General features: G+C 42.7%; 1 protein-coding gene across 20 annotated transcripts in view; it reads left to right on the forward strand.

Annotated features, from left to right (window-relative positions):
- Positions 1-17,383, forward strand: part of CELF4 (CUGBP Elav-like family member 4) — a gene marked incomplete at both ends in the record, with an annotated part of 696,584 nt that overhangs the window by 426,821 nt on the left and 252,380 nt on the right. The window lies entirely within an intron of this gene.

Raw genomic sequence — 17,383 nt, forward strand, 5'->3', positions numbered from 1 at the left:
GTTCTTTGATATGCTGCAAGGACAGTGTCCACCAACCCCTGTGAGATGTTCTGTGCTAAAGGGACAGAACCATAAATGCACCTGTGTCCATACAGCCGATGAATCTCTATGCCGCCCAGTACCTGACAGAATTCTGTCAAATAACAGGGAAAAAATGGCTGGGGTCTTGGGAGAGGTTTGTAGAGCTTCTTTCCACGTTTCATGCAAGTCCCTCTTCCCAGTTCCCGATCTTATAGCGAGCCTTTGAACACACTGCTGAAATAGGAAACCAGCGGCAATACTTCAGCCACCAGATTTCCTCAGGCCATGCTTCGCTATACCTGTTCTGATGATGGACTGATCACATAATTTTTTAGCGAGAATACATATTTCCCAAGACTAATTCACCCTTACAGTAATTGAAACTAGATTTTTACAGGTCAGACTTTAACTGAAACTGTGCATGGTCTTAGTCTCCAAGAAATATTATTGAGGTTGCTTGAACAACTCCCCATAGTTATTTTTCACTCCCGGCAGTAGCCCTGCAGAAGTGGTTTGTTCCTTAACTTGAGTGGTGGAAGTCCTGGATTGCAGTCCCAGAGCCTCTGTACTCCTCTATGGTGATCTGTAACAGGCATCTTTGCACTTGAAAGTTATGCCCATCTGCAGGTCTCTTGGGTCATTAAGGATGGAATTCAGCTGGGACTTGGAAGCAATTCTTCCACTCACTCGGCTTTTGTTGGGTTTGCTCAGACTCACTAGTAAGGTCTGGAACCAGTGAGCACTTTGAATCTGGGATGGGCAACATTTCTTGATTTGGATGGCTCATTTGCTTCTTATCTTCTGGAGACGTAAGTCATGAGTTAAACAGATGCAGAAATTTCTGGGGTGAACAATCTTAATGATGATCTTTATTTCCTTATTTTTGAATGTATAAAGCATAGTTCCCTACCTCCTCCAAATTTTTCAATTTCTATAATTCACTAAAAAAAGATTCCATCCATGGGCTGAGGATTTTTCCCACTTGCCAGAATCAGGCCTCAATGTTTAATATTCTTTTTTATTTTTTTCATGAGCAAGGATGGAAAACAAACCTGAAGATCTCATCCGACACCCAGTACCGTTCATGTTAACACCACTGTGGACATCAATAAGTTCTGTATCAAGCCAGAAAAGTTTTACAAAATGTCTGGGTGCACACATGCCTGTTGGAGTTGAAGGGATGCTCCTGGGCAATTTCCATCTTGTTATTGATAAAATGCAATAAATTCTTATTACTGGAGTGGAACGCTCTCAACTGTCAGAGAAGTTGTTAGTATAAGAGGTTGCTAAGGATTAATGTCTATGTGTGTGTATGAGTGTGTACCAAGGTGAATAATAATAACAACCGCTTTAGTCAGGTGGTCTTTTCCGTCCTTTTCTTTATGCCAGCTGTTCTGTAGGTTTTAATATTTTTTTCCCTTCAGGGGATATTTAAGTGTGAGGCTAAAAAGAAGGAAAACAAATGCAAAAACAAATATAACTTGATAATGGCATTCATTCCCAATGGATTGTGGTGCCTGGAATTTACCTAGATTTTCTGTGTGTCTTCAGTTACTATTATTTTGTAGAATTTAAACAGGGACATTTGCTCCAAGAAAAAATAATAACATGGATGATCCTCTGACTCAGCTGTTTATAGGAAATATCTTAATCCTCAGTTCCTGTAAGGAGGAATAAGGGTCTGAGAGCCACTGAGCTTGGATGATTTGGATCAACATATTGAATCCTTTCTCCTTCCATTCTCTTCTGCTCCTTTCCATTCTTCCCTTCCCACACATTCAACTACTGCAATCCATTAAAAAAACATTGAAAGTGTGACTCTGTCTGGGTTTTGATCCACACTCAGCTCTGAACCCAGCTTAATCTTGTTGAGGGAACATCATCAGGACTGTGGATTTCCATTCTCTGCAGACTTTCTCCCAACCATGCCACCAAGACCAATTTCTTTTTGTTTTAAACAGAATAATTACAAGTTAACTGTTTTCCAACAATGTGAATTCCAGTTTCATCCTGTAGTTCACCAGAAGTTGCATCTCAGACCTGGAAGTGTTGACTGGACACAAAACATACCCCATGGGCAAAACAGAGGCTGCTGGTCAATATATGATTGCTGGCTAGAGGGTTAAACCATGCCCGAGGGAGCAGTCTGGTGAATGCTCTACAAGGGGAACATTTCAGTTTCACCTCTTCCCCAAACAAATTTTATTCTTTCCTGTATGGAAGCTAATCAGTCCAAGAGAGAGAGACATTAGTCAATGAAACAGCTTTCTGAAGGAGTCTTTAAGAGTCATTTAAAAATTGGCTGGACAATGAAGTGCACAAATATAGGTATTCATTTCACTCTATCCAAGGAGAAGAGTGAGCATGTGGGATAGATGAACTAATATATCTTTTTTGTTGCTAATTGCTGTAATTCTGAGAAAGAAAATGGGATGAGACCACTGCAGCAGGGGAGCCAGGAGGCCCCCGGACTGGAGGGGTTAACACTTGTCATTCTTAATCATACAGTCAGGGTTTTGTGTCAAGAAGACTGCACAGGGTACAAACACAGACAGCTCACACAGCTCCTTTTTCCCCACTGGCACCATCTCTTTATGACTTATTGTGTTAATTAGCTGGCCTCCTCTGCTCCATGGCGGAGCGCAGTGATTGTCACTGGAGGAAGAGAGAGGGGACTTTGTGCCCAGCTCCAACAACGTTGCTGTTCTGCAGAAGAGTGGCTTTCAAGGAGGCAGCTCTCTAGTCATCCCCAGGGCAGCAGAGTCTTCATGGCTGGTGAAGAGGAGGGTCCTCCCCTCCGCTCTGGTTTTCTGGGACTATTTCTGGGGCTTGCTGGGCTCCACTGGAGCTCCACAGAGTCTGGGGATTTGTCCCTGTAACCACCTGGGCTCTGGTTCCCCAGAGATACTGTCATCAGCTTCAAACTGATGTGCTACAGGCCCGGAGGGTGGGGATTGTTTCTTTATTTAGGTGTGAAGTAAAGCTAATTTCATGAAAATCAGTGTTTCCACATTAAAACAAAACAAAAAAATCTTTTTTCCCCCCTTGCTTTTTCAAAAAAAGCATCTCAGATTCAACAAGAGTCCTGTCCTAAGGAGAGAGGATGTATCAGTTTAGTACAGGAATAAGTGTGGCTCAAGGGAAGCAGTGTCCCAGCCAGAGGATTGAAGGTTGTTATACAAATTAATGTGGTAATTACAGTATCATCTGGAGAAAGCAACTGTGACTGTGCCCCTGTTCTGCTAAGTACTGTATGCACTGTAATAAAAGGGAAGTCCGGGCATGGTTATAATATCAGCAGACAATTCAGAGAAAAGCATCCATTATTACTGTGTCACAGATGAGGAGCCAAGTCCCAGACATGTTTTAAAGGTGCAATAGTCACCATTACCCCTGTTACTGTTTGGACATACTATGTGCAAGAGTTAATTGAAATTCTTGACAGAGGAAAGGGATATCCACAAATGCTATGAATTGAAGCCAGAGAATTTTTATAAATGCAAATTTCTTCAAAATTCCTTTTCTTTTTTAAAAAATTTCTAATAATCAATGAAAAGGAAAAGGGAAAAGAAAAACTTTACCTTCTTCATTTATCCTGTGTTTCAGAGAGGAGGGTTCTCATCTTGAATTTCGGGAGGGAGTGAGAAGGGATAGGAAGGATTCTTTCTAAAGACAAACATAAATCACAATGGAAAAATAATCAGGGCTAAGAAAAGACCAAGAAAGATTCGTATTTTTTTGCTAATGTGATATATGTGTTGATCAGGTCCAAACATGCCCCTCCAAAACATCTGCCTAAAAGTAATTGGCACAAGATAACAGAAAGAGGTTTTGACAGAGTAGTTTCATTTAAGCTCTTTTTTAATAAAAGAAGTAATGTTAATAAGATATCAAATGAGGAGGCATAAAAAAGTATAAGCAGGGAGAGAAAAAGTGTAAGTATGTGAGGAAGGGGAGGATCAAAAGCAACTTCCACCCATTCCAAAACAACCTCATTACAAGTGAAAAGGACGTTAGGCAGAGATTATTAAAAAATAATCCATTGTTCAGTAATGGCAAACATTTCACACCTCACATGGCAGAAGCAATAAATCCCATTGATTCCTCCAAGGCAATTTACAATTAAACACTGATTTGCAAATAAATAAATAAATAAATAAAGGCAGAATACATTGTGGCACCTTACTCCGCCAAATCAAAGCAATTGGAGTGGAATTGAGAATAATTACCAGATGTGTTCCTTTGTGCTCAAAATGGCATCCGTTATTTACAACTACCAATGATGTTCCTTATTTATTCCTCCTGCTGGTCTAATGACTGTTGCCATTCAGTGTTCTTTTATTTAATCATCAACATCCAAAAAAAGAAGTATCTTTTTTCTCTTTTTTTTTTTTTTTTTTTCTTTTGGCAACAGCAGGGAGGGAGAAGTTTCCTAAACCTCAACAATAGCAAATTGCTCCAGAGGAATGCATCATTTTTTCAGCCTGGCCTGCAATGTAATTATGAGCATTGCCTTCAATTTATTGGCCTTTTACAGATGTGCAGTCCAAATTGATGCTACTTTAACTCCTGGAGTAATGAATATTTGTTTTCTCCTTTCCTATTTCACGTCTTTTCTATGGAGGATATTTCTGGATGCAAATTGACTGGCGGTCATAAGCATTAAGAGAGTTTGAAGCTCCCTAGGGGAACCCAGCTCAGTCATAAAGTTGCAGTACACGTAGCCATGCACACACAGAAAGAAAAGTGTTTGCAGGTGAAGAGACTCCAGGGATGAGGATTGTTTTTTTCTTTATTTTTCTGTTTGTTTCAATCCCATTTGCAGACAGGGTGCTCTCCAGGCTCATTCTAAGTAAGGACAAAGGGAAAATATTCCTTGGGGAATGAAGAAATGAAAAGGTAGATATTAGTAGATGATTGTATAATCTGGGCCCTCATATACTATGTCCTGAATTGGCCATTTCATGGGTGTTCCCATACCTTTTCTAGGATTTATTTACATGGACCTGTCTATTGATATGGAGAAGGAATTCTGAAGGAATTGGTGAAGCTGTGCTGAATTGTCCCAGCTGCAGGCTGGCCTATAAAATGTCCCTCTTCTGTTGTCATCTCAACATATCTAGAGGTAAAACTTTTGGGCCACCCTCCTCCTACCCCACAGTTTACTGATTGAACATTATTTCTCCATATATACCTTCTCCTCTCTTTTTGACTATTCAGAATAGATCCTAGTGATTATATAGGGGTTGGCATGCTTGCTGGCCCTTATACACATTTAGATCAAATCACATCTTAAAAGGAAGTGCAGAGCAGAGACAGTAAGGGAGATTTTATCATTGTTAGTCATCTCTGGGGAGCTCACCAGGAGAAGTAAGTCCAGGCTGGTCTGACTTGACAGGGAGAGTGAATGAGTACACAGCACAAGGGGACATGAGGAAAACCTTTTGTCCTTCATTTCAGTTGGAATCTGGCAGGTTCTTCCTGCTCCGTCCACCTCTGGGATCAGTCACTGCAATTCCATTGTAAGGAGGGTATTACTGCTATACACCTGCACAGGCTTTCACCCAGTACTGCAGTAAACAGGTTACCTTAGTATAGGGTAAACTGCAAGCCAGATAATACTGGGGAAAGAAACCAGGTTGTAGAAACTAATGGTACTTCTGTCACTTCCAGTTTTCTGCCAGAAACACTGAAAGTGGAAAGAGCACGAAAGGCATTTTGTAGGTACTAGGGATTACAAGGCATCACAGATGGGCCACAGAGAAGCACACACTTGAGCAGCACTGATGATATATCCCCATTAGTGTCCAGATTCTCCATGATAGGTTCACTGAAGAACTAAGGGTGCGAACCATAAGATCTGTGCCCTTTGATGGTCTATTATACATGTAAAAGGTGATGGAAGCAGGGCAGTCACTGTGTAAGAAATGTACAACAAGTTTCAATGTACACACACACATGCAAATTCCTGAATGGCTCAAAATTTCCTGTCAGTTGGGCACTCTTAGTGAAGACAGACATCTCTGCTCCTGGTTCTATGCCTTTAATCTTCCATTTTGCTCATTCTGCTCTTTAATCATCAGACAACTCATGACAGTAATTGTGGATGTCCCTGGATAGCTCAGTAATAAATGTATCCTGAACAAACATGCCTGTCAGACTCTATTTAGCCTAGAGCATCAAGTTTATGACCTCATGAAAGAGAATCATTCTTAAGTTCTCTAAACAACTCTCAAAGTTAATCTCTACTTGTTATAAACATTAACTATTTTTTACTATTTTCCTCAAGAATTCAGGATAGGACCCTGAAAATTACATAGGTGCCAAACTTTCTGGCTTTAAGTAGGGCTTTGGACCCCAGACAACACTTCTGCATCCAGGTCTTAATGTCAGGACCATTGCATTCTGCCTCTTGAAATCCACCTTTTTGGGCAGAGCAATAGGGTAGAGCATTATTGCAGGATATTGTTAATAAAAGTACACTTCTCCCCCCAAAGATTGCTGCAGTGACATGGAGGACAAGCTCTATTTCTTTATTCAGCTTTGAGCATAGTATATTTGCTGTGAGAGTTTCCTGGAGTAAAGAAGTGAAGTGGGAGAGGGGTTTCTTTTGTTGTTAATTATTTTTGCTTCTGGTCTTGTGACCCAAACTATATTTAGCTCCCTATCAAAACCAAAACCTGAAAATTAAATGGACTGGAATGGAAAGGTGGTCTCTGTGTCACTCTCTGGATTCTGTTTCACAAGATGCAATCTTCGTCGATTTCCAAAACGAATTTTCTCCCATCATCTTATGAAAGTAGAGGTCATCTTGTGAAATGTGATATCTCACCAATTTTTGTAAAGGAATGTGCCCTTCGCCACAAAAGGAGGGTTCATTAAATCATGCAGCTGATCAGACTGCTGAAGCTTTGATTGGCTGACAGCCAGAGCAAAGAAATCCATGGAGAAGAGGCACATGGCACCATCAAAATAGGCTGGACCTGAACTAGGGTATTTTAATCACACTTTTATAGGGAGGAAAGGGGAATCTTAAAGAAGGGCAGTATGGGAGCTTTATTGACTTTTAGGGTCAACAGAAGATGGGAAATAATCAGCCATCAACATCTTAATTCCACAGTTTAGTGTTTATTCCCAGGCACCACCTTACTGCTAATCAGAGTTCAAAAATAATACATGACCCACCTCTGCCCTTGTTGTATGTCTTCTCTCCACAGTGTCCTTACAGAAGTTGTCAGATTGCTGTTTGTAGCCAGTACCAAAAGGCAGCTACTTCTGGAGTAGTTACAACAATGACGCAAAACATTTGCTGCAGGACAGGAAATTCAGTAAATTCTGAGAGCTGGCCCATGGTCTAAGACAAGCTTCATGCAAAATGATGTCTTGGACTAGCAGATGAGACAAAAAACCTGTGTATGCTAGGTAGAACACAAACAAGTGTACAGAAATAAGTGTAATTAGGAAGTTATAGTTTATGTTCAAGCTGGACATCAGATGTTTTTAAAAACTTAGAGGGAATATTGTCTTGAGTTATGGAGTTCATTCATTCCCCAAACCCCACGCGGAATGAAAATGCACGAGATTCAGGCAATACCCTATTTTCCTTTGAAACTTGGTTAAAATTTTGTGACAGTTGTGCTTTACAGATTCACAAGGCTTCCGGTTCTGCAAACGTAGATAGCACTTTACGAGGGCAAACAGTTCACCGGGGACAGGCAAACTAAGTTGGTGCAGTGTAAGCACAAACTACTTCAGATGCAGCAGACTCACTGGGAGGGCTATAACCTTGCCTACCTCGCTGGGACTTTCTGATGAGTCTTGTGCTGCAGATCTTACAAGAAATGGCTGGATTAGTTTATAACTCCCTTATCATCAATGCATGTGTCCACCCCAGTCCTTACAGGAAGAATGTGGTTGCAGAATTGCAGCTAACATATTTCCAGTGGCAAAGATCTCCGCCATAAGGTGACAAAAACTCACTTTTGTATTTTATTTCAAAGTTGGTGACAGGGATCTGAAACACCAAGTGGTAGGGATCACATTTGGTAAAACCTTGCAGGCAGAGCCCTCTGTTTTGCATATTTGGGGAAGTCAGCACTTGTGTCTGTCTGGCATCTAGTTAGGTGGGTGCATGCTTGGATGATGGTCCTTCCACGCAGAGCAGCAACAAAATGCAGAGCCATAGCTGGTGTCTCAAAGAGGTCTGAATCAAAAGCGAAGAGCTTGCCTGTTTTGGATTTGCAAGGAGTAGATAACCTGCATCTAGGAAAGGATAAGGAGAGCATAAGAAACTGTCCCACTATTCATCACAGCTGCCCAGGGCTCTGAGACAAAATATGCTGGGGACTTTCTTTATATCAGCCAAGAAGAGGGGAGTTGACAGGGTGTCCTCGATTCAGACACCCATTCCTTAGGCTTGAGGATTTTCCATAGTTCAGACAAGCTACCTCACTTCTGGCTTTTGATCTGAGTCAAACCTTTTGATCTGAACGAATTCCCCTCTCACCAGGCTGGCCTGCCCACTTTTCCTTCCTAGAGTGTTGTTAGAAACAGCCCCAGGCTGAGTGGGTTTGCAGGTCTCTCCAGCTTCCCCTGACAGCAGTGAAGGAGGGGATAGCCCCCTTAACCTAACCAGGGGAATGTGCTTTACTGGTGTTTGGAGATAGGTGCTGTCGTGGTTTAACCCCAGCCAGCAACTAAGCACCACGCAGCCGCTCGCTCACTCCCCACCAGTGGGATGGGGGAGAGAATCAGAAGGGTAAAAGGGAGAAAACTCGTGGGTTGAGATAAGAACAGTTTAATAATTGAAGTAAAATAAATAAGAACAGTTAAACAGGCAAAGCAAAAACCGTGCACGCAAACAAAACAAAACAAGGAATTCATTCACTACTTCCCAGCGGCAGGCAGGTGTTCAGCCATCCTCAGGAAAGCAGGGCTCCATCACGCGTAACGGTTACTTGGGAAGACAAACGTCATCGTACCCCATGTCCCCCCCTTCCTTCTTCTTCCCCCAGTTTATATACTGAGCATGACGTCATATGGTATGGAATAGCCCCTTGGCCAGTCTGGGTCAGCACTCCCCCTGGCTGTGCCCCCTCCCAGCTTCTTGTGCACCCGGCAGAGCAGAGGAAGCTGAAAAGTCCTTGACCAGTGTGAGCACCACTTAGCACCTATTTAGCAACAGCTTAGCACTACTTAGCAAGAACCAAAGCATCAGTGTATCATCGACATTGTTCTCATCCTAAACCCAAAACACGGCCCCATACCGGCTACCAAGACGAAAATTAACTCTATCCCAGCCGAAACCAGGACAGGTGCTTTGCATCTCAGCCACATTAAACCTCTCAGGAGAAAAACAGCCTTTCCTGGTGTATTGCCTCTCTCTTCAGTGATTCCTAGACAAGCTGAACACCTTAAACCAACCCCAAAAGAGAGCAGCAAAAGCCTCCACTGGTGGCAGTTCCACATCAGAGAAACCTCTACTGCTGCAGTGCAGTGGGTAACTCCTCTGACTGAAGCAGTGCTGTGATGCTGAGGGCTCCAACCCCAACACTAATTTTTGTAGGGAAGCTGTTGCATACACTATTAATGCTTTAGGGGTTTGCCATTGCTTGAAGACACTTCCCTTTGATTTCTCGGGAAAAGAGGTTGTGCAGCTCCTCTGAAAATCATAGCTTTCATTCTGAGACTTAAAATTTGAAAATACATATGGTTTTATCAACTAACATCTATAACTAAGCAATGCATTGTTTTATAGAATCATAGCATCATTAAGGTTGGAAAAGACCTCTGAGATCATCGAGTCCAACCGTTAACCTAAGTGCCTGGTCCGCCTCTAAACCATGTCCCTAAACACCACATCCACATGTTTTTGGAACACTTCCAGGGACTGTGATTGCACCACTTCCCTGGGCAGTCTGTCCCAATGCCTAACCACTCTCTCTGTGAAGAAATTTTTCCTAATATCTAAGCTAAATATCTCCTGGCATAACTTGAGGCCATTTCCTCTCATCCTGTTGGTTGCTGCCTGGGAGAAGAGACCGACCCCCACCTCACTACAGCCTCCTTTCAGGTAGCTGTAGAGAGCGATAAGGTCTCCCCTCAGCCTCCTATTCTCCACACTAAACAATCCCAGCTCCCTCAGCTGCTCCTCATAAGACTTGTGCTCCAGACCCTTCACCAGCTTTGTTGCCCTCCTCTGGATACGCTCCAGCACCTCAATGTCCTTCTTGTAGTGAGGGGCCCAAAACTGAATACAGGATTCAAGGTGTGGCCTCACCAGGGCCAAGTACAGGGGGACGATGACTTCCCTAGTCCTGCTGGCCACAAAGTTTCTTGTAGAAGCCAAGATGCCATTGGCCCTCTTTGCTACCTGAGCACACTGCTGGCTCATGTTCAGCCAGCTGTCAACCAACATCCCCAGGTCCTTTTCAGCCAGGCAGCTCTCCAGCCACTCCTTCCCAAGCCTGTAGCGTTGCATGGGGTTGTTGTGACCGAAGTGGAGGACCTGACACTGAGCCTTGTTGAATCTCATGCAGTTGGCCTCGGCCCAACAATCCAGCCTGGCCATGTCCCTCTGTAGAGCCCTCCTACCTTCAGGCAGATCAACACTTCCACCCAACTTGGTGTCATCTGCAAACTTACTGAGGGTGCACTCGATCCCCTCACCCAGATCATCAATGAAGATGTTGAACAGGACCGGCCCCAACACTGAGCCCTGAGGAACACCACTTGTGACTGGCCACCAACTGGATTTAACTCCATTCACCACCACTCTCTGGGCTCGGCTGTCCAGCCAGTTTTTAACCCAGCGTAGAGTGCACCCATCCAAGCCATGAGCAGCCAGCTTCTCCAGGAGAATGCTGTGGGAGACAGTGTCAAAGGCTTTACTAAAGTCCAGGTAGACAACATCCACAGCCTTCCCCTCATCCACTAAGCGGGTCACCTTGTCATAGAAGGAGATCAGGCTGGTCAAGCAGGACCTATCCTTCACGAACCCATACTGGCTGGGCCTGATCCTCTGATTGTCCTGCACGTGCCACGTGATGGCACTCAAGATGATCTGCTCCATGACCTTTCCTGGCACTGAGGTCAGGCTGACAGGCCTGTAGTTCCCCGGATCCTCCTTCTGACCCTTCTTGTAGATGGGTGTCACATTAGATAACTGGGGTCAGCTGGGACCCCAGTTAACCAGGACTGCTGGTAAATGATGGAAAGTGGCTTGGCAAGCTCCTCTGCCAGCTCCCTCAGTATCTTTAGGTGGATCCCATCTGGCCCCATAGACTTGTGGGTGTCTAGGTGGAGGAGCAAGTTGCTAGTTGTTGCCACTTGAATTATTGGGGCTTTATTCTGCTTCCCATCTCCATCTCCAAGCTCAGGAGGCTGAATACCCTGAGGATAACAACTATCCTGTTTCACTGAGGATTGCATCCATCCTGTTTCACAAGTGGGAAACTGAGGCTCAGAAAGGCGTAGGACCTGCCCTGAGATGTTCTATTGTAGTAGGACTGAAAAATAACACTATCAATCAGAATTAACCAAGGTTTTCTTGTCATGTTGCTGTGGAGTTCCAAGCTCTATCAAGGAGGGGATAAATTATTCACCTCTTCCCAAAGGGAGCACTGAGCGATATTGCCCACTCGTCCTTGCTTTCTCACCTGCTCCCAGGAACAGAGGTATCGGTCAACAGCAACAGGGTGACCAGAAAGTTGTGGTAGGAGCCAAAAAGAGTCTGAATTTGCAGAGGCAAGGGCACACTGGGGCTCCTTCAGAGGAATATTTTATGGTTTCACAAATACTCCTGTTAGCTGATAAAAGCAAATTCTGCCAAATGGTCCAGTTCACCTAAGCAAGCTGAGAACTGTAAATTCAGCACATGAGCAGCTGACCCTTCATTCATGGGAATCTGCACACTTCTACCCTAGGGTGAGACATTCAAAGGTCATGTGCCTTACTCACCAGTTGTTGTCTGAGCAGTTTTCCAGCTCTTTGGAGAATATTGATATTGATTCTGGAAAACAGGAGTTAATCTGGAGAGACAGACAAACACAAACAAATAAAGTGCATTTGAGTTTAAAGAAAAAAGTTAGCGTCATACCATTGAACTATTGACAAGGCTGTCACAAATATCATCTTGTCTCTGTGTAAATAAACAAGCTTAGTGCTGTTATTTTAGAATAAAAGGCCGGAATAGGTTTTGTATTGACTTTCTAATACCCACTCAAGAGTTGGAAGAAGAAAATTAAAGATAATAAAGTAAAAGTGCAAGCTATAAAAGTGGAGACAGCCGATATATAGTAAACTGTGAATCTGAGTCCTTTTTGGTGCAGGAAACCAATTGTGTAACTCAGGAAAGTTAAGAAGCAAAGGTAAGAAGTTGAAGTTGTCAGTGAATCCCCTTCTATATTTGGAAGGATGACAGCTGCAGGATGATACGATCTTGGTCTGCAGTGATTCAAAGGCTGGTGCTCATGTCCTACCCTTTCTGCATGCACCTGAGAACTAGGTGGTGTTTCTGGGCCCTGTCATGTTCATTTGAAGTTGGTCTGCTCCTGAGTAACTTATCCAGTCCACTGGGCAATGATGGTAATGTAAACTGGTAATCCCATATTAACTCTGTTCAGTGATGGGGAAATTTATAACTCCCTACAATAGATTCAGGTGTGATCCCAAGCTCTCTGCACTTCGTTTCTTACAAAAAACATGCACTGATGCTACAGAAATTACTTGGTATCTTTTCTGGGGCTGGTCCCTTTGTGTCTTGGCCAAATTTAGCCCTTACTTTGGGTGGTTTCCTAGACTACACCCACCATCTTTATCATCACCTTCTTAGACGTCCTTTCCCTGGGAACTTTCCAAGCTTCTCTGGTACCTTTGTGGACTTTCTTGCGTCCTTCTGTCATCTTAAGGTGAAAAGGATAGAAAGACTAAAACAGATGGGAAAGGACTGGAAAGTGAAATCTGTTCCCCTTGGACCGGCAGCCCTCTCAGAAAGGTCAACTGATTAATCCTTTGTCCCTTCTTAGCATGTTTTGAGCAAACTATGAATGAGATGTTAGACCTGCAAGCCCAAGATGCTTCCCTTAAGGACACTAAATAATGTGTGTGAGCCTGCACATCCCATTTGGCAAGTAATGTGCTGCTAAATGACCTGAGGTGTTTATAGAGTGGGTGCTATCAAATGCATGTGCTAGTTCAGAACGTCTTGTAAAAAAAATCTAACAACATGTATGTGCTCCGGCGTAAACCTTGAGCAGCCATAGATGAGAGGAAAAATGTCTCATATGAAAAGACAGAGGGAGATTTTGAGGACTGCAGAAGAACATGAGCAGAGATGAGGAGCTAAATAAAAGCTTCAAGTTGAGGGAAAGAAGGTTGATAGTGAAGTTAAAGAGGAGGAAAGAATGATAGTCGGAGGGGAAAAGAGACTACATGAGGCACTGACAAGATGATGAGGATTTGGGGCATGGGGTCCAAAGATAGGACAGAGGAGAGAGCCAGTGGAGAGATTTGTTCTGACCCCTTACAAGCAGCAGATGTGGAAGACATTAACTGGAATAAAACAGTATTAATGACTGCAGACTGCTGCTCCAAGGGCCTAAATGCCATATCTGTCTGAATATCCCTTCATCCATGTGACCAAAGGATGAACAAGGCTTTCCCTGAACCTCCCTGTTATGTATGATTTTGAATCAAATCAAAACATCCTCTAGATCTGAAGTATTTCAGACCTCAGATTCTGCCTTGTTCAGCTCCATGAGTTTTCAATGATGTTGCGTCATAACATCCAGCACACCAAACTCATACAATTAGAAGGTGTAATAGCCCGTGAGTTGTTGGATACATGCAAAGTGTTCATGTAATCATTTAATTTTAATCAGATTGGTTACCATGTCCAAATAATGCCATTTAAATATGTTTCTTCAACATTCCTTTGTGAGTTCTTTCGAGAGGGAGGGTCAAATGTGAAGCAAGCAGAGAGGAGTTATTTGGTTTGTTTTCTATTTTAAGGGAGAAACTTTAGATGGAAAATTCAGAAATTCCAGATCTATGTAGAAGCTGCAACTCCTTCGTCAGAAAAGAGATGGAGTTGCAATTGTATGGATAATCTCTGGACTTTCGTATTGGGAGCATAAAGCAATTGGCTGGTACAAATAATGACAGCACTTCCAACTTTTGCACTTCTTCAGTGGAGGTTTGAAGGCCAGGAGTAGCCTTTGACACTTCTGCCTGGCCTCACATACAGTGCAGAATTTCAGTCAGTGACTCTTGCATCTGTCCCACAGCCTCTGGCTCAGCCAGAGGTATCTAATTGCCTTGAAAAGTCTCAAAGCAATGGAGAGGTTACCACATCCCTAGTCTCAATGGTTAATTAACCCTCACTGGTTAATTATGCTCACTAATTCACTTCAGTAACAACAAGATTGTTATGGGTTCTTTTTTTTTCCTACTGAGTTTAGTTTCTCTGGGCCTCAGTTTTACTTCTGTTAAAAAGGAGGTAATAAACAAAGAACCAGATCATCCAATGATGTAAATTAACACTATTGATCACAAAAGCTCCTTTCTTACCTGCTTACGGACAGCCTTTGCACAGTGAATTTAATTGCCTTCCTGGTATTTCCAACTCCTACTTAAATCTATTTGATTTCGCATTAGACGCCTTTGAAAATCCTGCCTGTGTCCCTCTGTACTTTTGGTAGATGGGATGCAAAAGTCCTGAACATTGACATTGCCTGTGAAATGATGCAAGCCCACAATCTCTGCAGCATTGTTCTTACAAGAGTGCATCATATCAATAAGAGATTATCTGAGTGCAGGAATGAAAAAATAAAAATGAAGGAGAAAAAGATTGGGAATCATTCCCAGCAGGTCATTTTGGCTGGGCTGCAATCAACATGCCAGGCTTGGTAAGACAGGTACTTGAGAGAGTATTGATCTCAAATCTTTTTCTTTTTAATTTCATTTTTGTATTTGTTTATATTTAACTCTTAATAAGCTCCTCACATCTTGCTTGCTGGTATATGCAGCCTCTGGCCTTTGTATTTGTTGCTTCCTGGAAAGTTGTTTAAAATTTCTCTAGCTACTGGGCCAGCCTTGATTTTCATATGGCAGATAAGGGCTCAGATCTTCTAAGTTCCTCTTTCTCCCTCTCTCCAGTTGGTTTTGGCTTTTGCTTGATGAAGTAAATCCTGTGTTCCTGAGTAAGACCAGTGAAATTCTCTCATTGCATTGTCATTCTGAAATACTTTTCCATGGGAAGCATGCCTTGGTACTGTGATTTCTCTGCCTGTATCGTGCATTGTGTGGGCTCAGCATTGCCATTCGCCTTCTGGTAGCAACTCTGGATGCTCTCTGCAAGTGGTTTGAGGGTCCTGAATGATAGTTACACCTAATATGATGCAGTAGTTCTTGACCTGCAGATTTTCCAGGCCATACAGAGAAGATAAGAGGGGAAACAAAGACACAGAGGTGAAAATTACTTTTCCAAGGTCATATTGCTGTCTGTGTCAGAGCCTGCCTAGACCCCAGCTCTCTCGGTCTCTCTCTAGTGAGTTTATCCCCCTGCACCAGAAAACCTCTCCAGGGTGATTTAAAAGGGTGTGATTTTAACCAAGCTCAAGGCCCAGTGGTCTAATGAATCTTCGCCCAACGACTGGCATGCACATAATTCATCTTGTTCTTCAGGCTTTTGTGACTAATACAAGAGCTGTTCACCCTAACCTGCCTGTATGATTCATCTGTGTTTTGTACAGCCTTTGTCACTGAAACTGTAACTCTGAAGTGCTAGGGGTAAAAACAAAATTAAAGAGTGATATCTGACAGCAGATGGAGATTTAATAATATGAAGAGTAAAGGTTGTTCCAGGATCTTGTTCCAAGTTGTGCCAGTGTTGAGAATGGTTAGACTTGGTACAAAAATAGCAAAAAGATTGAAATGAGAGCTCAGATCTGAACCTTTTTGCTGGGTTTGTATCCAGAGTTTCTTTCCAGGGTCAGTCTCTGTTAGGGTGGTATCGTGCTAGGATAGGAGGCAGATGGTTCATTTACACTGTGAGTTAAACCTTGTTTCATTTGCAAATTTGGTGACTGTTCACAATAATGAGCTACAGGGTGAGCTGGGAACCAGGTAGTCCAAAGAAAAGGCTATCTTAGAGCTGTACCTCCTTCTCTACCTGACTCCTGGTTTGGCACCACATCTGATCCTTGAATGTATTCAAAGTTTCCCTGTCACCTTCCCTCAATCAAATAAATCTCTACTTTCTTTGTTTATTTAACCAGTTTCATAGGATGATTAAAAGTTAAAATATATGACAAGTCTGCTCTGCTTTCATGTTTTGGGGTTTTTTTCACTTATAACCTGCTTCAGAAGGTGTTGGCTTAAAGGAATGTAACAGCTCCTGCATGAAATTGAGAGCTTCCTTTTGCTAAGGAGATGCCCACGAATGTTATTTCTTTTTTTTCATTGTTATTAGCGTTATCCAAAGAAGGTCAGTTTGGTTTTGAATCAGCTGTTTCACTCGAGAGGAGAGTCAAACTCTGATCAGGCTGCATGCTAGGAGATGTAGGAAAACAGAGTTTAATCACTCAGTGACTTTTTTTATTATTAAGTACAAAGTTGTCCATTCCAAATAGCAGCATTGAGCTCAGCTTTTCTATCCTCCACCAGCTGCCCTTTCCAATAATGACACCATAACTGGTAGTTAGCAAGAGGAATTTTATTTAGAACTCATGTTTTGATAAGATTTAAGACTATTAAAAAACCCAAAAATCCCAGATGACAAAGACTGCTAAGTAGGTGGTGAACCGATTACAAAGCACAGATCTAAAACAGCACACATTTTCAGAGAAAACTACACAACGTAAAGCCTTAGGGGACAGGTTTGAGTAAAACAAAATGGGGTTTGCAAATTCAATTGAAATTAGGTGATGCATTCGAGAACCATCGCCATTTAAAGAAAGTGTTGAGCCCTTGTCAGTATGTGCAAGGCCATAGCATTAATCATTCACACAGACAGAAATGGACTATAGTTTTCAAACAGGATTTGCCAAGGGGTGTTGGGTCGGTTTGGAAGATCTGTTGTTATAGCTGATGTTGCATATAGTTAGGAAAAGGTACCTGTATACAGCTCTCACAGCACTCCCTACACCCAGTTACTGCATTTCATCTGTCTCATCCCATAGGCAGTCTTGCTTTCAGCTGACACTGACCAACTCTCGAGCCTCCAGTCAGTTCATCTGGCATCTTCCTGAGACAAGGCTGAGGTTAAGATGCCAATCTGAATCCAAGCTACCCAGAGCAAGTCATGTCACTCTCCTTCCTGCCCATGCCTCAGTTTCCTGATGCATGCAGAGTACAAGAGATA

This window comes from Platalea leucorodia (assembly GCF_965183815.1).
Source record: "Platalea leucorodia genome assembly, chromosome: Z".
NCBI classification, from domain to species: Eukaryota; Metazoa; Chordata; class Aves; order Pelecaniformes; family Threskiornithidae; genus Platalea; species Platalea leucorodia.